Source organism: Martes martes (genome assembly GCF_963455335.1).
Source record: "Martes martes genome assembly, chromosome: 8".
Taxonomy (NCBI): domain Eukaryota; kingdom Metazoa; phylum Chordata; class Mammalia; order Carnivora; family Mustelidae; genus Martes; species Martes martes.
The window spans coordinates 75,206,837-75,223,699 of record NC_137895.1 but is presented as its reverse complement, the minus strand read 5'-3'; the positions used below and the strand labels follow the sequence as shown (position 1 = coordinate 75,223,699).

General features: G+C 38.7%; 1 protein-coding gene across 1 annotated transcript in view; it reads left to right on the top strand.

The window, feature by feature from the left end:
* The window catches only part of CPNE8 (copine 8), a 203,509-nt gene that overhangs the window by 1,205 nt on the left and 185,441 nt on the right, over positions 1 to 16,863 (top strand). The window lies entirely within an intron of this gene.

Sequence of the window (16,863 nt, the reverse complement as noted above, 5' to 3'; positions counted from 1 at the left end):
AAATTTCAACTCCTTTGCCTGACGTTGTTTGGGTCAGTTTTCCTGTAAATAAAGCAGCATAATTGCTGTATCTCAGTAGATTTTGGGAAAGAGGTGGGGCGGACTATAATAAATTGATAATGGCAGCGGGAGAGGGATAATTTGCATCATATTGACTCTGGAGCCTACTCCCTTGTTTGCATACTAGGATCTCTCTCAATGGAAAAAACTTCCGTCCTAACCACTTTGGCCCCAAGGTTGTTTTCAGTACCCTGGCATTCCTTTCCTTAGCAAAATTTGCCTTGAAGGAATCTAGCAAACTTGGGGAATCTTAGATTTAAATAAACCCTGAAACTTAAAATGGTGTTCCCCCTAGTAGTATTCGATTTTGCATTTTCACAAGACTGAGTCGAAAGCCAAAGAAATGGATTTTCTTTTTTTGTGGAAATTCAAGCACCAACAAACCAGTAGAGGTGTTAATTAGGGGATAGGGGATAGCCTTTAGCTATCCCTGAGACTATTTCCCGTGATTGCTCGCTTCCTCTTAAGGCTGACCTCAGACTGTGGGAACAATGCTGATAATGGTAGCTAAGCTTGCACTCTTGCCTTACTACTGTGTTTCTTGCTTTAAGGGCTGCCAGAGATTTCTTCCTGTCAATTGAACAGGTGAGGCTATATGGAAAACTCTTTTCAGACATTAATTTCTAGGCCTTTTTCTTTACTCTGAAGCTGCCTTTGGATGCCCAAGGGAGGTCATTAGTATACACACATAATGCAAGCCCAAAAGTCCTACAGTAAAACCATTTTTTAGAGTTCTTCTCTGCTGAACATTCTATGAAGCCTGAATGGCATGTAGCCTGTACCTGACATGAATATAAAAGTGTTATAAAATAAGGAGGCACCTGGGTAGCTCAGTGGGTTAAACCCTCTGCCTCCGGCTCAGGTCATGATCTCAGGGTCCTGGGATCCAGCCCCTCATCCGGCCCTCTGTTTAGCAAGGAGTCTGCTTCCCTTCCTCTCTCTCTGCCTGCCTCTCTGCCTACTTGTGATCTCTACCTGTCAAATAAATAAATAAATAAATAAATAAATAAATAAATAAATCTATTTTTAAAAAAAAGTGTTATAAATTAAATCCTAATTTCCCAAAAACTGTTTAGGACTGATGGGGAAATGATACCTTCACTGGTCTTTCCTCCAGTAGCATCCACAGTTAACCACTCTTGCCTGTGTGTGTGTGTGTGTGTGTGTGTGCGCGCGCGCGCGCGCACAGAGGCAAGGTGTGTCAGGAATCCTGTAGTTAATTGGCTTTAAGCCAGTTTGTTTAAAGTTGGTACCTCAGACCCTGGACATCCCCTGGTTTAGCCTTTTCTTCATACCATTGATTTGGTGTCCTGCTTTTTTAATTTTTAAGTTTTCACATTAAAAAAAAAAGAAGTCCTGAAATAGAACCCAAGTACTTAGAGTACTTACACTGTTGGGAATTGAATCTTGTAAACAGAGATGGTATCCTTTCGGCTTTGGGATAAGAGACCTGGTTACAGATTCTGGCTCTGTGACTTAACCATGTTGTTACCTTGGAGTTAGTACTTAAGCTGAGCTTCCTCATCTCTAAAATGAGGAAAATTATGGTGTTTATCTCATATAGAATGACATCAGAGTTTGATAAGATGATGTCTGGAAAGTGCTTATACACTGTAGGACAAAAAAGTGTTAAAAAATATTAGGTATTATGATATTGAAAATAGTATTTCCTGAATAAATGTATTATATATGCTTCAGTTTGGAATTCTGTAAATAGTCCTTTTCTTTTGTACTTCAGTATATTGGTAAAGAATACAGGGATACAGGCAGCCTTGGGATACCTGTTCTTTCTTCTTTGATGAGTATAAGAGCTTATATTCTAGGATGTTTTGAGGGGGGAATTTCACTTAGCAACAAGGCTCAGTTGTAGACCCGTCAGTCTCACTGTGGGCAAGCATAACCAGGAATTCCCTTGCCTTTCTGTGTTAGAGATGTCTGATGATTCACTGATGCTTAAAAAGGCACCCAGTAATAGAATCCCTTTTGATAACCTCCTTTCTTTTTCCCCAATCTAGAGACCTTTAAAAATCTTTATGACATTTTCATCTTGATTTTTGGGGGAGGTGAAGAAATCAACAATTGAAGCTTGAAGCTAAATATAATTCATGGAGATCATTTTGTCTGTTTACTCACCAAGTGTTTAATGTCTTTTGTATGTTTAGCATTATGCCCTGTTCCATGACACATGCAAGGGAAGTTCTCTGGAAATGTAAAGTCTGGTTGGGAGATGAGTATTTCGTAATACGTGATCACATAGGACTAAATCCAAAGATGAGGATCATGCACGGAGAGGGACGAGATCACTGTGCAGTGGAGTGCTTGGAATGTTCTACAAGGAGGAGATGGGGCTTGAGGGGAGGTGAGATGAACGTGCATGGTTTGCATTAGACAAGGAGGAAGCCACAGACTTGGTGTGTTAGGGTGACAAGTCCACTCTTCTAGCTGTTTAGGTAGAGACACGCTCCTACTCTACGACTTCCCTTCAACCCGTCGTGTAGTTTTGCAGTCGTTTTTCTTCATTATGTTACTTCATAGATTTTTAAAGTTAATTGGGTTAACTAATTAAAGTGCCAATAGCCAAAATGATACAACCTTAGAAACATAAAATAACATCTATAACATTCACATTGGATTTGGAAAACAGCTTAATTAGGATGAGGCAAAACCAGTGAGAAAAATAATATGTAGTAATCACTCATTTCCCTGGAACTTAGGTTTGGTGAACTATTTCTAACACATAATCTTGGTCATTTTCTCTGATTGAGAAGGTAGCTTGTCCATTAAAAAAACTGTGAGAGCGTTCTGTGTTCTAGACTTTGTAAGTTAGCCACCACTTGTAACTTCTTTCGCAGCAATAATCTAATGGTGATAAAACCAATTTTAAACACTCACGTCGAAGGAGGAATACAGAATAGGAGCATCTGTAAAGTCCCACCCGACCTGGCCATGACTTTTCTGCCTAATCTACCACCACTCCTCACATGAACACAATGATTTAACATAGTCTAATATGTGCATGCTATGCGCTAAAGCTGATGACAGATGAATGTGGCTGCAAAATCAGTCTTACAGCCCCAAAGAATGTGCTGGTATCTAGAGGACTGAGTCCTCTTTACCTGTGTGGCTATGCACCTGTCCCCTATCTCTCTGCCCTGAACACCCCTTCCTCCCTGCCGCCTTGTTGTTTTGATTAGCTGGTGCTCCTCCTTTTTTAAGACGCAGGTCAAACAACATTTCTCTCAGGACTTCTCTCCCAAAGTGGATTTTATTTTCCCAAAGCAGCTGGTAGGTACCAGTATTACAGTTACGTTATGATTCTTATGATTTCTGTATTCACCTTGAGGACAAGTTTTGTTTCTTTCATGTCCATGAGTTCTGAGCCAGGCACAGAATATGTAGTGAACAAATTCTGGATGCTGATGTTTTCTGGGTAATGGTCTGGCATTGAGATAGTTGCTTGCCTGTTAAAATACAGACTTCTGGGTCCCTGCGCTGGATGTACTCTCAAAATCTCTCGGACTGGGTCCCAGGAATCTGGACTTTTCACATGTGCTGATAATGCACATTAAAATGTTTGATGAGGAAATGGCTGACTGTAGTCACTTGGTCTGGATTAGCAGTACCTATCCTCAGATATTTGGAGATACTTTTCAGGGATGTGTGCTGGAGCTGGTCTGAATGGGATTGAGACCGGAATCTGTGCACCAGTTGTTAAATAAAGCAATTATTAAACATTAAAATCATATAAACCTAAAATGAAATACATTATATTTTAAAACAAAGTTAAGACATACTCAAAAGCTATCACTTTCTAATGATTTTACTACACTTTACTATTATCTATACACTTTACTGTCACCTGTGCTCTATCTTTTTAATCGGCTAGGTGACAGTATTATGTATCAGGTGCTGCTGCTCATCTCTTCCATCCCTGTTCAGTCATGTCATGTTGGTAGGTTGTCGTTGGCTGTGGTGGGAATATTTACACCACGGAAACTGGTAAATACTGCAAATCAGGGTTTGTTTTGTTGTTGTCTGCACTTAAGATGTTCTGTGGGAATCAATTGGCCCTCTGGAATTTACAGTGAAAATACCATATATACTCTTATTGTCTAAAAGTTGTGTGCTCAGCTACACATATTTTATATCAGTAAAATTTATAACAAATTCTGTAAGTACACACACGCATGCACACACACACACATCTCTGCATTCAGTGTTTTTTTGGAGAGCTTACAGTTAAACATGTTGCTTATATACACATCACTGTTTTTAGGCCTTTTGTAAGATTATACAAAGGAAAAAAAGGTTTGCTGCTGTTGGACTGTCACTATTAGAAATAACAGTGTCAAGGTCGGCACTGTTGTGGTCTTGCTTCTCTACTTGGAATAAGTGAGGCTGTCTGGTTTCATAATCCATGGAAGGTTGTGACAGCTTGAAAGGGTGTTGTGAATGAAACAGAAGGGTAATCGAAGCTCTGTATGCTTTTTCCTTTCTTCTCCTTTTCACATGTTTCTTTCCATTTCCTTATTCTGTCTCACTTTGGACACTTGTTTTCTGTTTCTCTATCCACTGGTGGCATATACTTTGCAAGTTTGCATGTTAAAGTTACAGTTCCAGACCACCTGGGAAAGCAAATGGGTATTGCAAGAGAGAGAATCTGCTTGGTCCAGCGGGGATTGGCCCAGTTTGAAACAGATGCGTTCGCTGTTCTTATTATCTATGGTGAAAGAAGGAAAGAGTTCAAACACAGCAATGGGGGTTTCCACCACAGTCCCCTTTGGCTAATCTCTTAGACATACTCTACCCTTCTTTAAAAACACAAGAAGTTCGAAATTCGTGCGTAAATAGGTTTCAAATGATGTTAACTGAAAAATTAATATGCACACATTATATAAAGGGATCATACTATATTCTATACAATTTATGTTCTGTACTTCTGTTTGTTTCGTATCTTGTATATGTTACTGTCATTAGGTTTTGAGAAAAATAACCCTCCTATTTTATGGGCTTACTGTATTTATTTAACTTATCTCTTATGTTCCAAAATTTATTTCAGAAAGTTACTATTCAGAATAATGCTAATGAGCATTCTTATTCACGAACACTTGACAACAGCTATGATTATTTTTTTTTCCCTGGGATAGTTTTCTAGAGCTGAAGTTATTAATAAGCTGTCTTCTCAAGGGGATTTTAATAGCTTATTTTGGTTGTTTCCCCCCTTTTCCTCTTTAAATAAGTAGACTCAAGTCTAAACTATTGGCTGCACCTTTCTAAATACTTTTATTCTCATGAGAAAGTTGCATTGAAAGATTAATGAGAATTTGGGGCAGCAGAGTGTAGCAGCAAGAAAATGGAATTAGGAGTCAGACAGATGTCTTTAAATCCCATTTTTATCCCTTTTCGAATGTTATTTTGGGTAACTTATTTCAACTTTTGGAATCTCATTTCCTAATCAGTAATACAGAAATGATTTAAAAACCAAATTTACAGTATTATTGGAGAGTGAAATGAAATAAATCTGTAAAGTGCCCAGGATTGTGCCTGTCACAAGAAAAGCACTTAAGAGCTGTTAGTCTCATTTCATTTTCTTATGACTTTATTACTAGGTGGCATATAAGCAACATAGACGACAGGGTACCTGTATTTTGGACAAATTTATATTCAATTAGGGGAGTCATAGAAACATGCAATGCAAGGTAACATAAAGCTTCATGTTCAAGATGATAATGATAGCCCATCTCATACACCTAAATGTAGAGGATATACAGAGGAAAAGTGGTCGGAAGAGTATGCATTTGGAAATGCATAGGGCATTTCTGTGGATTCTACTCCATGGCTCCCCTACACCAACACACGCAATTAGACGTGTGGACCCAGTGGGATTCGACAGATAGGAAGTAGTGTTTAACAACAAAGTTCTAGAATGAAAGCACATTCTAGCACATTCTTATATCCTACCAATAAAATCAGTAGACTGACAGACAGTTCTTTTGTGTTGGACACGAGATAAAACATATCCGAGTAGATGAAAACACAGTCTGAAGGGAGGATAAAGCTTTTAGCATCAAAAATAAAATGAGATGTATTTAAAAGGTGCCTTGCCCCAAGGGCCATTGTTCACAGCCTGACATGTAATACCTTAAATGTTTCCAAACATATGACAACCATCCATGTTAATGCCTCTTCAGCCAGGGACATTGGCTCTCGGGTATTCTTGTTCAAGTTAGGAGACATTTTGTCAAGTTTATTCTACAAAGAATACTCCAAATATTGAGGGAATTATCAGTTAACTTTGTGAAACTCTGAAGAAACAAAATATCTGTGATAGTCCCTGGGAAGTAAGTACTTCTCTTTATTATAAGTATGCAATTATAAGCTGCACTAATGACGCCAGGAAACAAGACTCTCGACATTTGCTATATATTTTATTTAAAGTCAAAATCCAAATCTGCGTGAGACTGTGGAAAACATTTAACATATTCTAATTCACTCAGTCTTCGTAACAGTTCTGCAAAGCAGGTGGTTTATGTCCTGTTTTACAGGTGAGGAGATTGAGGTTCAGAGAGAATGTAAGTAATTGGGCCTAAGTCACATACCTAGGAGGTGGCAAGCTTGAGTTCCCAATGCATGTATGTCTAATTCTTAGGTATATGCTTCTGTCCACCAGACATAGTCAGGCATTCTTCCATAAGTTATATTTTTTAGGCTTTAAGGGTAGGTAGGATTCTTTTCTATCGGTATTGATGTGTCGGTGACTGAAGAGAAATGACAAAGCTGAGAGACACAATTATAACACATGATATCTATACCATCAAAAAGGGGATACAGAATTCTGTGCCTTTTCTGTCCCCTCTTGGTGAGAGCTTGGGTAGAACAGTTCAGATGAGTGACATAAACCTTAACCATTTGATATTTAATTTCCAAGTATTGATTCTTACCTCTTTTCTGCTGCTGAGTTACCTAATGAAGCTGTGGGAGATTAAGTAATGAGCGGACTGTTTAACTAGAAATCGGCAGGCAGGGTGAGATGAAAGCTAAATGCTGGACAAAGGTGATGAACCAGCCAAATGGAAAGTAGAGGGAAATTAATTGAATTGACGATGTGACATTCATACCACTGGGGTTGAGAACTGACTGCAAGCTCTGTCTTGTCAGTCCTCTGCTTTCTTAATAATGAGGAAGTCACCACTTAACTCGGTAGCTTTTCAATAATAAATTCCAGGGTCCCCTTTCATGGCAAATATGCTCTTCAGAATTCCATATAAACAAAATAGTTATTTAGATATTGAAAATGTCAGCACAGGATTCTGACTAACTGAACTGTGATGTGACTTCGTAAAAGTCAATATTTACTACTTTGCTAATTAGCTGTTCTCTGTCTTTTCATACATATATCTATATATACGTATCACAAGTGATAACATTAATTTTATTAGGAATAATCTCAAATGTCAGAGAGTGCAATCAACCAGATATGATTATAGTTGTATCTGGTTGAAACCAATGCGTTTCTTAGCCTTAGTTAGTATAATAGTGGTTTTAGAATCATTTAGAGAAATTTGTTTCTCGTTGCCCGCAGATCCTTATTACTGTGTCCTCTCAATGTGTATAATGATGTGGGCATTCTTACAAATCTTTTTTTTTTTTTTTAATCTAAATGTACTCCTGTAAAGGGAATATCACATTATTTGTGGTTTTCTAGGTAATTGAAACCTCAATCATTCTTCTTTAATGTCTTCAGTAGGTTTTCATGTTTCCCAGCTATAAAGCAAAGAATAAGAGAGAGAGAGTGAGCAAGTTTTGGACATGGCTCATTGTGACTTATTTGGATATCTCAACTTTCAAATTAATTGTGGAAGCAGAACTATTAGAAAGTTGATTGCCATTGATTTTTATGTTAGAGGTTTCATCTAAAGCCTCTTTGTAGGCATTGGGAAAAGGAGACATAATCAATATTAAGCTGATAGTGAATGTTTCTCTTAATTGGTAATTTAAATTAGTGAATTTAAAATTGTTTTTGGAGAGAAGGTTGAAATATACTAGCAAAAAGATGATTGATTTTCATCTCAAGATTTGTCTCACAATATCAGTTAAATGGTTGTCATTTCTTTGCTTTGCTTAGGTCATTTGTCACTTGAATGTCATTCATGTGACTCCTTTCTTCCTTGTGGAATGTGCCAGTCAAGTATAGTGGAAATCGCCAAGTTTTCATTCTGTTCCTGACACTGGCTCTGTGACTTTGACAGCTTTACCAGTTCTCTAGGCATCACCTCCTATGAAAGGTTGAGTCCCTGGTCTAAATGACCTGGGATGTCACTCAGAGCTTGTTAATTCAATGACACTGGAAGTAGGACCTTGAAATTCAATGTAAACATGCTTAGATTTAAGGGAATCTTAGGATTGTCAGTCCCCATTTGAAAACTTAGACCCTAATGCTAGTGTCTGAGTTTTCAAAGGGATTAAGGTAGACTATTTCTTTTTTTTTTTTTTTTAAGATTTTATTTATTTATTTGACAGAGATTACAAGTAGGCAGAGAGGCAGGCAGAGAGAGAGGAGGAAGCAGGCTCTCCGCGGAGCAGAGAGCCCAATGCGGGGCTCGATCCCAGGACCCTGGGATCATGACCCGAGCCGAAGGCAGAGGCTTTAACCCACTGAGCCACCCAGGCGCCCCAGGTAGACTATTTCTAATGCCAACCACTTCCTACTTTGTAGTCCTCATTTCGCTTAATATTCTCCCAAAGGGATGCCAAGCTCTACTATTGCTGTTCTAGTTTTTCCTCTCAGTAGAGATCTATAGCTGGATTTCTTTATCTTGCAAATGAATAATGTTAGATATTAAAAATATCCATGCCTTTCTTCCAATTCACTTTTGTAATATGTCACTCCCCCCCTCCCCATTTATATCTTGGCAAATTCAGAGCTTCTAATGGAGATGGCAAGTGGGTTCAATTTTTTGTTTACTGATTAGTTGTTACTAAGTGCTGCCTGCCTGAAGTAGCACCTGGAAAGATTCTTAAGGAAAATCTCAGTTTTGTGGGAAAGCATGCTGTATTTGACTTTTGAAATAAAAATCAACTGATACCAAGTGACATGTATACTATTAGTTACCTACTGTTATCATCTTTAACCTACTTACCAGTGTCTGATCAATCACTGTGACTTTCTTTTGGCTCAGCTCTCCAAAGTATTTGTCGCTTCCTTTTCCATTCCTGCTGCCAACCTTCTTGTTCAGGAAGCTGTATTTTCCCCCAGAATATTAAAATATCCTCTGAATTATTCTCTGTGACTCCAGAATTCACATTTTTGGTCTATTCTTCAGATGTGCAGTTAGCTTCCTAAATAAAGGTTGAATTGTGTGATTTTCCTTTTGCAGAAACTTTCAGTCTTTCTCCTTTTCTCACAAAAGAGAATCCAAGTAGCTTTAACATGGTGTTGAGGGTTTGCCCTCATCCTGGACAGGTAACCATCCCCTGCCAGTCACATCTCAGATACGGACTCTAGCGAAAGTGGAGTACTTGCCAGTCTCCAGATCCCTTGTGTAACATCAAAGTTCACTGATCATTCTTTTTTTTTTTTTTTTTTTTTTTTTTTTAAATTTATTTATTTGTTAGAGAGAGAGAGCAAGCACAGGCAGACAGAGTGGTAGGCAGAGGCAGAGGGAGAAGCAGGCTCCCCGCCGAGCAAGGAGCCCGATGTGGGACTCGATCCCAGGACGCTGGGATCATGACCTGAGCCGAAGGCAGCCGCTTAACCAACTGAGCCACCCAGGCGTCCCTTCACTGATCATTCTAACAAATATAATACACTAACAGTGAAAATGTTTGAAATATTACGAGAGTTACCAAAATGTGACATGGACACAAAGTGTGAAAATGATGCTGGGAAAATAGCACTGATTGACTTGCTCAACATGGGGTTGCCACAACCTTAATTTTGTAAAAAAAGTACAGTATCTGTGAATCACAGTAAAGCAAATCCAAATGAAGTTTGGTATGCCTGTATACCTCACTTGGAGCAACGCCATAATGCTTTACTAGATTCCTGAACTGGAATTAATCATTTCTTCCTTTGAGTTCCTTCACTGCATTTCTTGTACTTTTATTTTGATGTAATTATTTAGGTTTTTTGCATGTTTGTCTCCTCTACCAACTTTGAGTGCATATTTGTCTTACTTTTGATTTTCAAAAACCTGTTTGCTCTGCACATTAGAAGATTGTTGATATTTGCTGCCTTATGGACAGATTGGAAGAATGAATCTGGACACACATGCATTTGTCTATGTCTATATTTTTTAAAATATTGGTTTCTCTAGGGGCGCCTGGGTGGCTCAGTGGGTTAAAGCCTCTGCCTTCAGCTCAGGTCATGATCCTGGGGTCCTGGGATCGAGCCCCACATCGGGCTCTCTGCTCAACGGGGAGCCTGCTTCCCCTTCTCTCTCTCTGCCTGCCTCTCTGTCTACTTGTAATCTCTGTCTGTCAATAAATAAATAAAATCTTTAAAAAAAAATACTGGTTTCTCTATATAGTAAGAACATTAAAATGACTCATTTTACCAGTACAATTTAATAAAAGCATATAGTTGCTCAGTATTACTTAGTGTATATAAAACATCCCATAAAGTTTTATTTGTGAACAAATGAGAGACAAATAAAAATTTTAAATGAACTGACTTTGTCTCCAAATAACAAAACTAGTTTTAGAAGTAGACACTTAATGCTTTTAAACAGTAGCAGCTGACTTGTTTATTTAATATGGGATGGAAAATATGCAAAATAGAGAAATAATAGAATTTGTATGTATGATGAGATCCTATATAACATATCTAAATAAGAAAATGAGCATATCTTTGACCCAGGGAAGATTTTCGTCTTGGAGAAAGATGTTTCTAGTAAGTTATGTGGTGAACTGATAAAATACAGCAGCACACGATGGTTTCACTTGGGTAGAATCAAAGGTAAGAAGAACTGTTTGGTGGCTTGGCCTCTTCAGGAAGCAATAGGTTTCTTACCTGCTACTGTACTTTCTGCCAGACCCTGTGTTTTTTTTGCCACCAGTTTTAATTTTGTGTCATAAAGGGGTAAACAGAATTTTAGAAAAGCCTAAATTCGACTAAAAAAAGTGTTCACAGGAAGATGGAAGAGGAAATAATACTTTCTATAGAAAAGGGGGAGAAAACCCTACAGAACTTCTTTTTGTGTGCACAAGTAAAAAATGAGCATCTTTACTTAAGTTACTATCTGTAAGTCATGTTGTTCCCTGCGCTTGTCTGGTTATAAAGTTTTGTTGGACGGGCTAAAGAATTTCCGAAGTGCTTGTGATATAGTTGGAGTATCTCAGTGTTCAGTTGATTGTATTTTGCCTAAAATGTTATATCCCACCTGATTACATTGAATCTTTCCAGAGACACTGACTTTAATAGTGGTTCTTACTAGGAAGAAAAAAAAAATTAAAGCTACTTTGTTTCAGTGAGGGCAGTACATGGATGAATTCATTTAATGCAAGGTGATATGATGCTGACGATTGAGGAACATTTCTAGCATATGCATAAAAAGCTGTGGTTTAAAAAAAATGAAATTATTGGGTGGTTGTATCACTTTCATTTTGGGGGCATGATTTCCACCAGCTATTCTAAACAAGGGTTATCATCATCAGAATTGCTTCAGAGATTTTTCAAAGGATGTACGGGGACTCCTGAGAATTCCAGTTTGCTTCCCTCAAGGGAATAAGTCCTCCCCACTATTTTCTCTATCTCCCCAAGCCCTGTAGAATTTCTGCCAGTTGAGCCTCAAGCCTTGATTTTGCCTCTTTAATAGGGCTGACTTCTCTGCTTCTGACTGAGTCCAGGCCTGTCTGACTCCTGGGATGCCATGGCAGATGTTCCTTGCCTCTCCCACCTCACATCCAGCTATGGCCACCCTCCTCCTTCCTGCTATTAATCCTGCACATTGACCTGCTAGAGGCCTGTTCAGAAAGCAAATACCATCATACTTTTACTCTTGTTGTTTAAAAACCTTTAATTGCCTATGTATTAAGTCCATGAGAACTTTACAAACCCTGACCTAGCTTTTCAGCCTCATCTCTCTCTCTCCATGTACCGCCACCCTCTTCCTCCCCACTGGCTTCTAAAAACTCTCTCCTAAACTCTAAGTCATTTCAGACCACCTGCATTTCCTGAGAGAACTATGACGCTGAAGCCTCGGTTCTCCTCACGGGGATAGTTTTGCCTCAGTTTGTTATCTCTCTCGATGGACTCCATAGACTCCATAGACTCTTTATTTTCCCTGATCCTTCAGATAGAATTGACTGTCCCTCCCTTTCTGTCATCTGTAATGAATTTATTACACACATTCTACATTCTGCTGCATATGTTTGTTTACAAATTTGTCCCCTTATTAGAATATACATGACCTAGGGTCAGGAGCCCATGTGTTCATATCAGTCTCCAAAACCAAATCCTTTTTCTGTCGCTCAGTAACTTGGTCCTTGTTGAATAAACATTTTAAAGAGGATCGGACAACTATTAAATTATAAATTCCTATAGGACAGGAACTGAGTCCTACTTGCCTTTTTTTTTTTTTTTTAAGGATTTTTATTTATTTATTTGACAGAGCACAAAGAAGGGGAACAATAGGCAGAGGGAGAGGGAGAAGCAGGCTTCCTGCTGAGCAGGGAGCCCCATGTGGGGCTTGATCCTAGGACCCTGGCATCATGACCTGAACCAAAGGCAGACGCTTAATTGACTGAGCCACCCAGGCACCCCTCTTACCTTTGTATCTATTTAGTATCTAGACCAATGTTTTGCATTTGGATAGTATTTGATAATTATTACTCAGTGTATAGTTGAAGAGAGGAAAGTAGAGCATCCCAGATGAATGGGAACTATGACTGGAAGGCATAGGTACAGGGGAGAGTGTAACATCAATTGATTTGAGAAAAAAATCAGTGGTATAAAGGCAGGGGCAAGGAGACATGGGTGAAAAATTGCCTATACCTGTTTCATTCCATTATTTTCTAGGATTTATAAAATACTGTAAGCAGCATGGCTTCATAGTTGCTAATGAGGTTTGTTTGTTTATTTATTTATTTATTTTCTGGACCCTAGATGAGTGTTTTTGAGTCAGGGGCAAATTCTTAGTCTAATCATTTGTGACAGGGATAACAGATGCATATTAGAAAATTATTCTCAGTCTCTCTGTCTCCCCTGGTCATTTATGTTTACAAACAAATTTCCTTTCCAGATTAATTCCGTCTCTTTAAACTCTGTTGCTGATTTTCATATTGTTCTTAAGGACCTTTTAATTGTTCTATGATCAGTGATCCAAAGAAATTACAGAAGATGTTCCTTAAAATCTGGAGGACCAGTCAAAACAAAACCCAGCCAGCCTAACCTTACCTTCATAAGCATGTTATTTTTTCTCACTGGCATAGTCTATGCATTGGTTGCTCAAGTCTTAAAGAGAGCTGACTCAAGGTAACCTTGCAAAATTTTTTTTTTTTTCAATGTTGAGCCTGAAGACACATTACTTTTTACCCACATAGAAGCAATATGTTGCTCAACAACTTATAAACAGACACAAAGAGTGAGAAAACCTAGTCATGTGACCAATATATTTTTGAAGTGGTGAGGAAGGCAGCTGCCTCTGAACTGACGTTGACAGAGGAGGTTAGCCTTCAGCTTTCTACTTGGTGGTGATTTGTGGACCTCTCACGGTCACTAGCTCTTGGTGTTTGAGCAAGTGATTGTCACCTGCAAACATGCTTCATGCAATGACTCTGGGAGAAATAATAAACCCTGAAAATTATTTAAAATCTGTGCAAGGTCATTCCCCATCTAGCTGTTAGCAAGTTAGCTGAAAGCAGCTGTTGCTTTTAGAGCAGGCGGGAGGAGGGATTGAGGAAAATGTTGATACATATTCTCAAGTGTTGTAAAGTATTAAGGGAAATGGTGTAATACAGAGCAGAGCACAAGTTTAGAGACTGAAATATCTGGATTTAAACTGCAGCTCCATATATTGTCAACTAAGTTTAGATAAATTAATCTCTCTCTCTGCTTTGGTTTATAAATGAGGAGAGAAGTTCTTTTTCGTGTAGTTGCTATGAAGATTGTATGGCATAAAATCATTAAAGTATATAGAAAGTTCTTATCACTTAGCAAGGAACTCTTTTTTTTTTTTTTTCTAATTTTATTTATTTCATTGTCAGAGAGAGCACAAGCAGGGGGAACAGCAGGCAGAGGGAGAGGGAGAAACAGACTTGCCCTGAGCAGGGAGCCGGATGTGGGGCTCCATCCCAGAACCCTGGAATCGTGACTTGAGCAGAAGGCAGACGCTTAACCGACTGAGCCACCCAGGCACCCCAAGGAACTCTTATTTTTATATTGGCATTCGGTAGGAATAGTTGGAAAACAGTGGATTACCTCATGAAAATAGCAAAGGCTCTCTAAAAAAAAACAAAAAAACCCCCCAAAAACGTAAGTTTTAGAAAAGTGCTACATGCTCATGTAAAAACACACTTACACATATGTGCGTGCGCACGCGCACCCACCCCCCCCCCCCCCCACACACACACAAAACCAAACAGCATTGGAAAGAACAAAGGAGAATGTACAAATCACCCCAGATTCTACCCCATGATTAAGCATATCAGCCAGAGCATATTTCTTTGTGCCTTTATTACGATGTATTTAAGGGGTGCCTGGGTGGCTCAGTGGGTTAAGCCTCTGTGTTTGGCTCAGGTCATGATCTCAGGGTCTTGGGATGGAGCCTGGCATCAGGCTCTCTGCTGAGCAGGGAGCCTGCTTCCCCTTCTCTCTCTGCCTGCCTCTCTGCTTACTTGTGATCTCTCTCTCTGTGAAATAAATAAATAAAATCTTTTTAAAAACATATTTAGGGCATGTATCCATTAATATCCATGTTATGATGACTTTGACAAGATGGTGGTCCAGTTTGTTCTTGGATTTTCCCTTCCAGATATAAATATTTGAACCTGACTTCCTTCCTACAAGCATGGCGCCCCCTGCCTAAAGAGCGGGAACTCAGAGCATGCATTTCTAAGTGAATGACCTCAGCTGCCATCCCAGTTGACCCCTTTTCCTTCTCTGCCACCTGCACAGAGTCTTCTCTGCTATTGTTAGAATTCTGTTGTTAACAGACCACTGGGAAGTTGCAGTGTGCTTTTTGCTGCAGGATCTGCCATGTGGTCTTGCTGCCTGTTTGACCCTGGAGTCCTGCTCCTTGCCTAATGGTGCCGGACTCTGTTGATTTGTCAGGGCTTTGTTCTGTTCTTGTTTTAGTTCTTTCCAAAGGGTCTGTTACATTCCTAACTCTGGGTTCCATAAAACGTCTCCATATTTTCATCATGCATTTCCCTCTTTTGTGTCACTTAGAACTAAATGAGCCGTAATTCATGCAGCGAATATTTATTTATCTGTATCACAGAACAATATCTTATTTATTTTATTTGTATGTCACTCTTTACTATTGAGTATGAATTTCATTTAATACGTTCAGTGAGTAAATGCCTGTTCCCTTCTTTAGCCCATTATTTAGAGAATGCTTTGCATATTTATAGCTTTAACATTTTGTCCAATATATATGTAACAAATGTATTTTAATTACTGTATCATCTCTGTATGGAAGTTTAAAATGCATTCATTATCAAATAAGTTAATCCTTTCTCTGAGCTTTGTGTAAAACTTAGAAAGTATTCTTCATGCCAAGATTTAAAAAATAGTGTTACATTCCCCCCCCACCCCCGTCTTTTCTAATTGATTCTGGCTGATGCTTTATTTTCCATTATTTACTTTAAGATATTTCAGCAGAGACAGTACCATAGTGTGTTACATTGTAGAGTTAAATCTAAAATATCTTAGTCAGAAGCACATATTTGGATGGGATCCATTAGTATTTGAAATTAATCAGAAGTCCACACTCCAGAAATGTCTACTCTGGACTGTCATACTATCTTTATCTGGTCAACACCAGAGGATTTTGTAATTACTATGGATGACAGAAATGGCTTTTTTTTTTTTTTTTAACTGGAGAAGTGTATGGTGATCAGATTTGTGGACTGACCACTTTATGCCACTAGATGATTATAATAAAAAAGATAGACAATAATAAGCACTGGAGAGGATATGGAGAAACTGGAACCTCCATTTGTTGCTGGTGGGAATGTAAAGTGGTACGGCCAATTTGAAAAATAGCTTGGCAGTTCTCCAAATGTTAAAAATAGAGTTACCCTGTAAACTAGAAATTCCACTCCTCAGTATGTAGCCATGAGAAATGAAATCATGTGTCCACACAAAAACTCAAATGCAAGTGTTCATGGCAGCATTATTGTTAATAGCCAAAAGTGGAAACAGCCCAAATGTGTATTATCTAATGAGCCCATGTGGTATATCTGTACAAAGGAATATAGTTTGACATTAAAAAGGAATAAAGCACTGACACTTACTACAACATGGAAGAGCCTTAGAAACATTAGGCTGAGTGAAATACACTAGTCACAAAAGACCGTATATTATATGATTCCATTTATATGAAATGTCCAGGATCACCAAACACTTGGAGGCAGAAAGAGGATTAGTGGTTACCAGGGGCTGTGGAAGGTGGAATAGGGACTGACTACTAATGGGTAGAGGTTTTTTGGGGGGCATGGGTGTAGGTGGTGTCAGTGTTTTGACATTAGATGGTAATGATGATTGCACAACTCTGTGAACTATACTATAAACCACTGAAGAGTGCACTTTGAAATGGTGACACTTTCAGTATGGGAATTATATCTGAGTAAAGCTGTTAT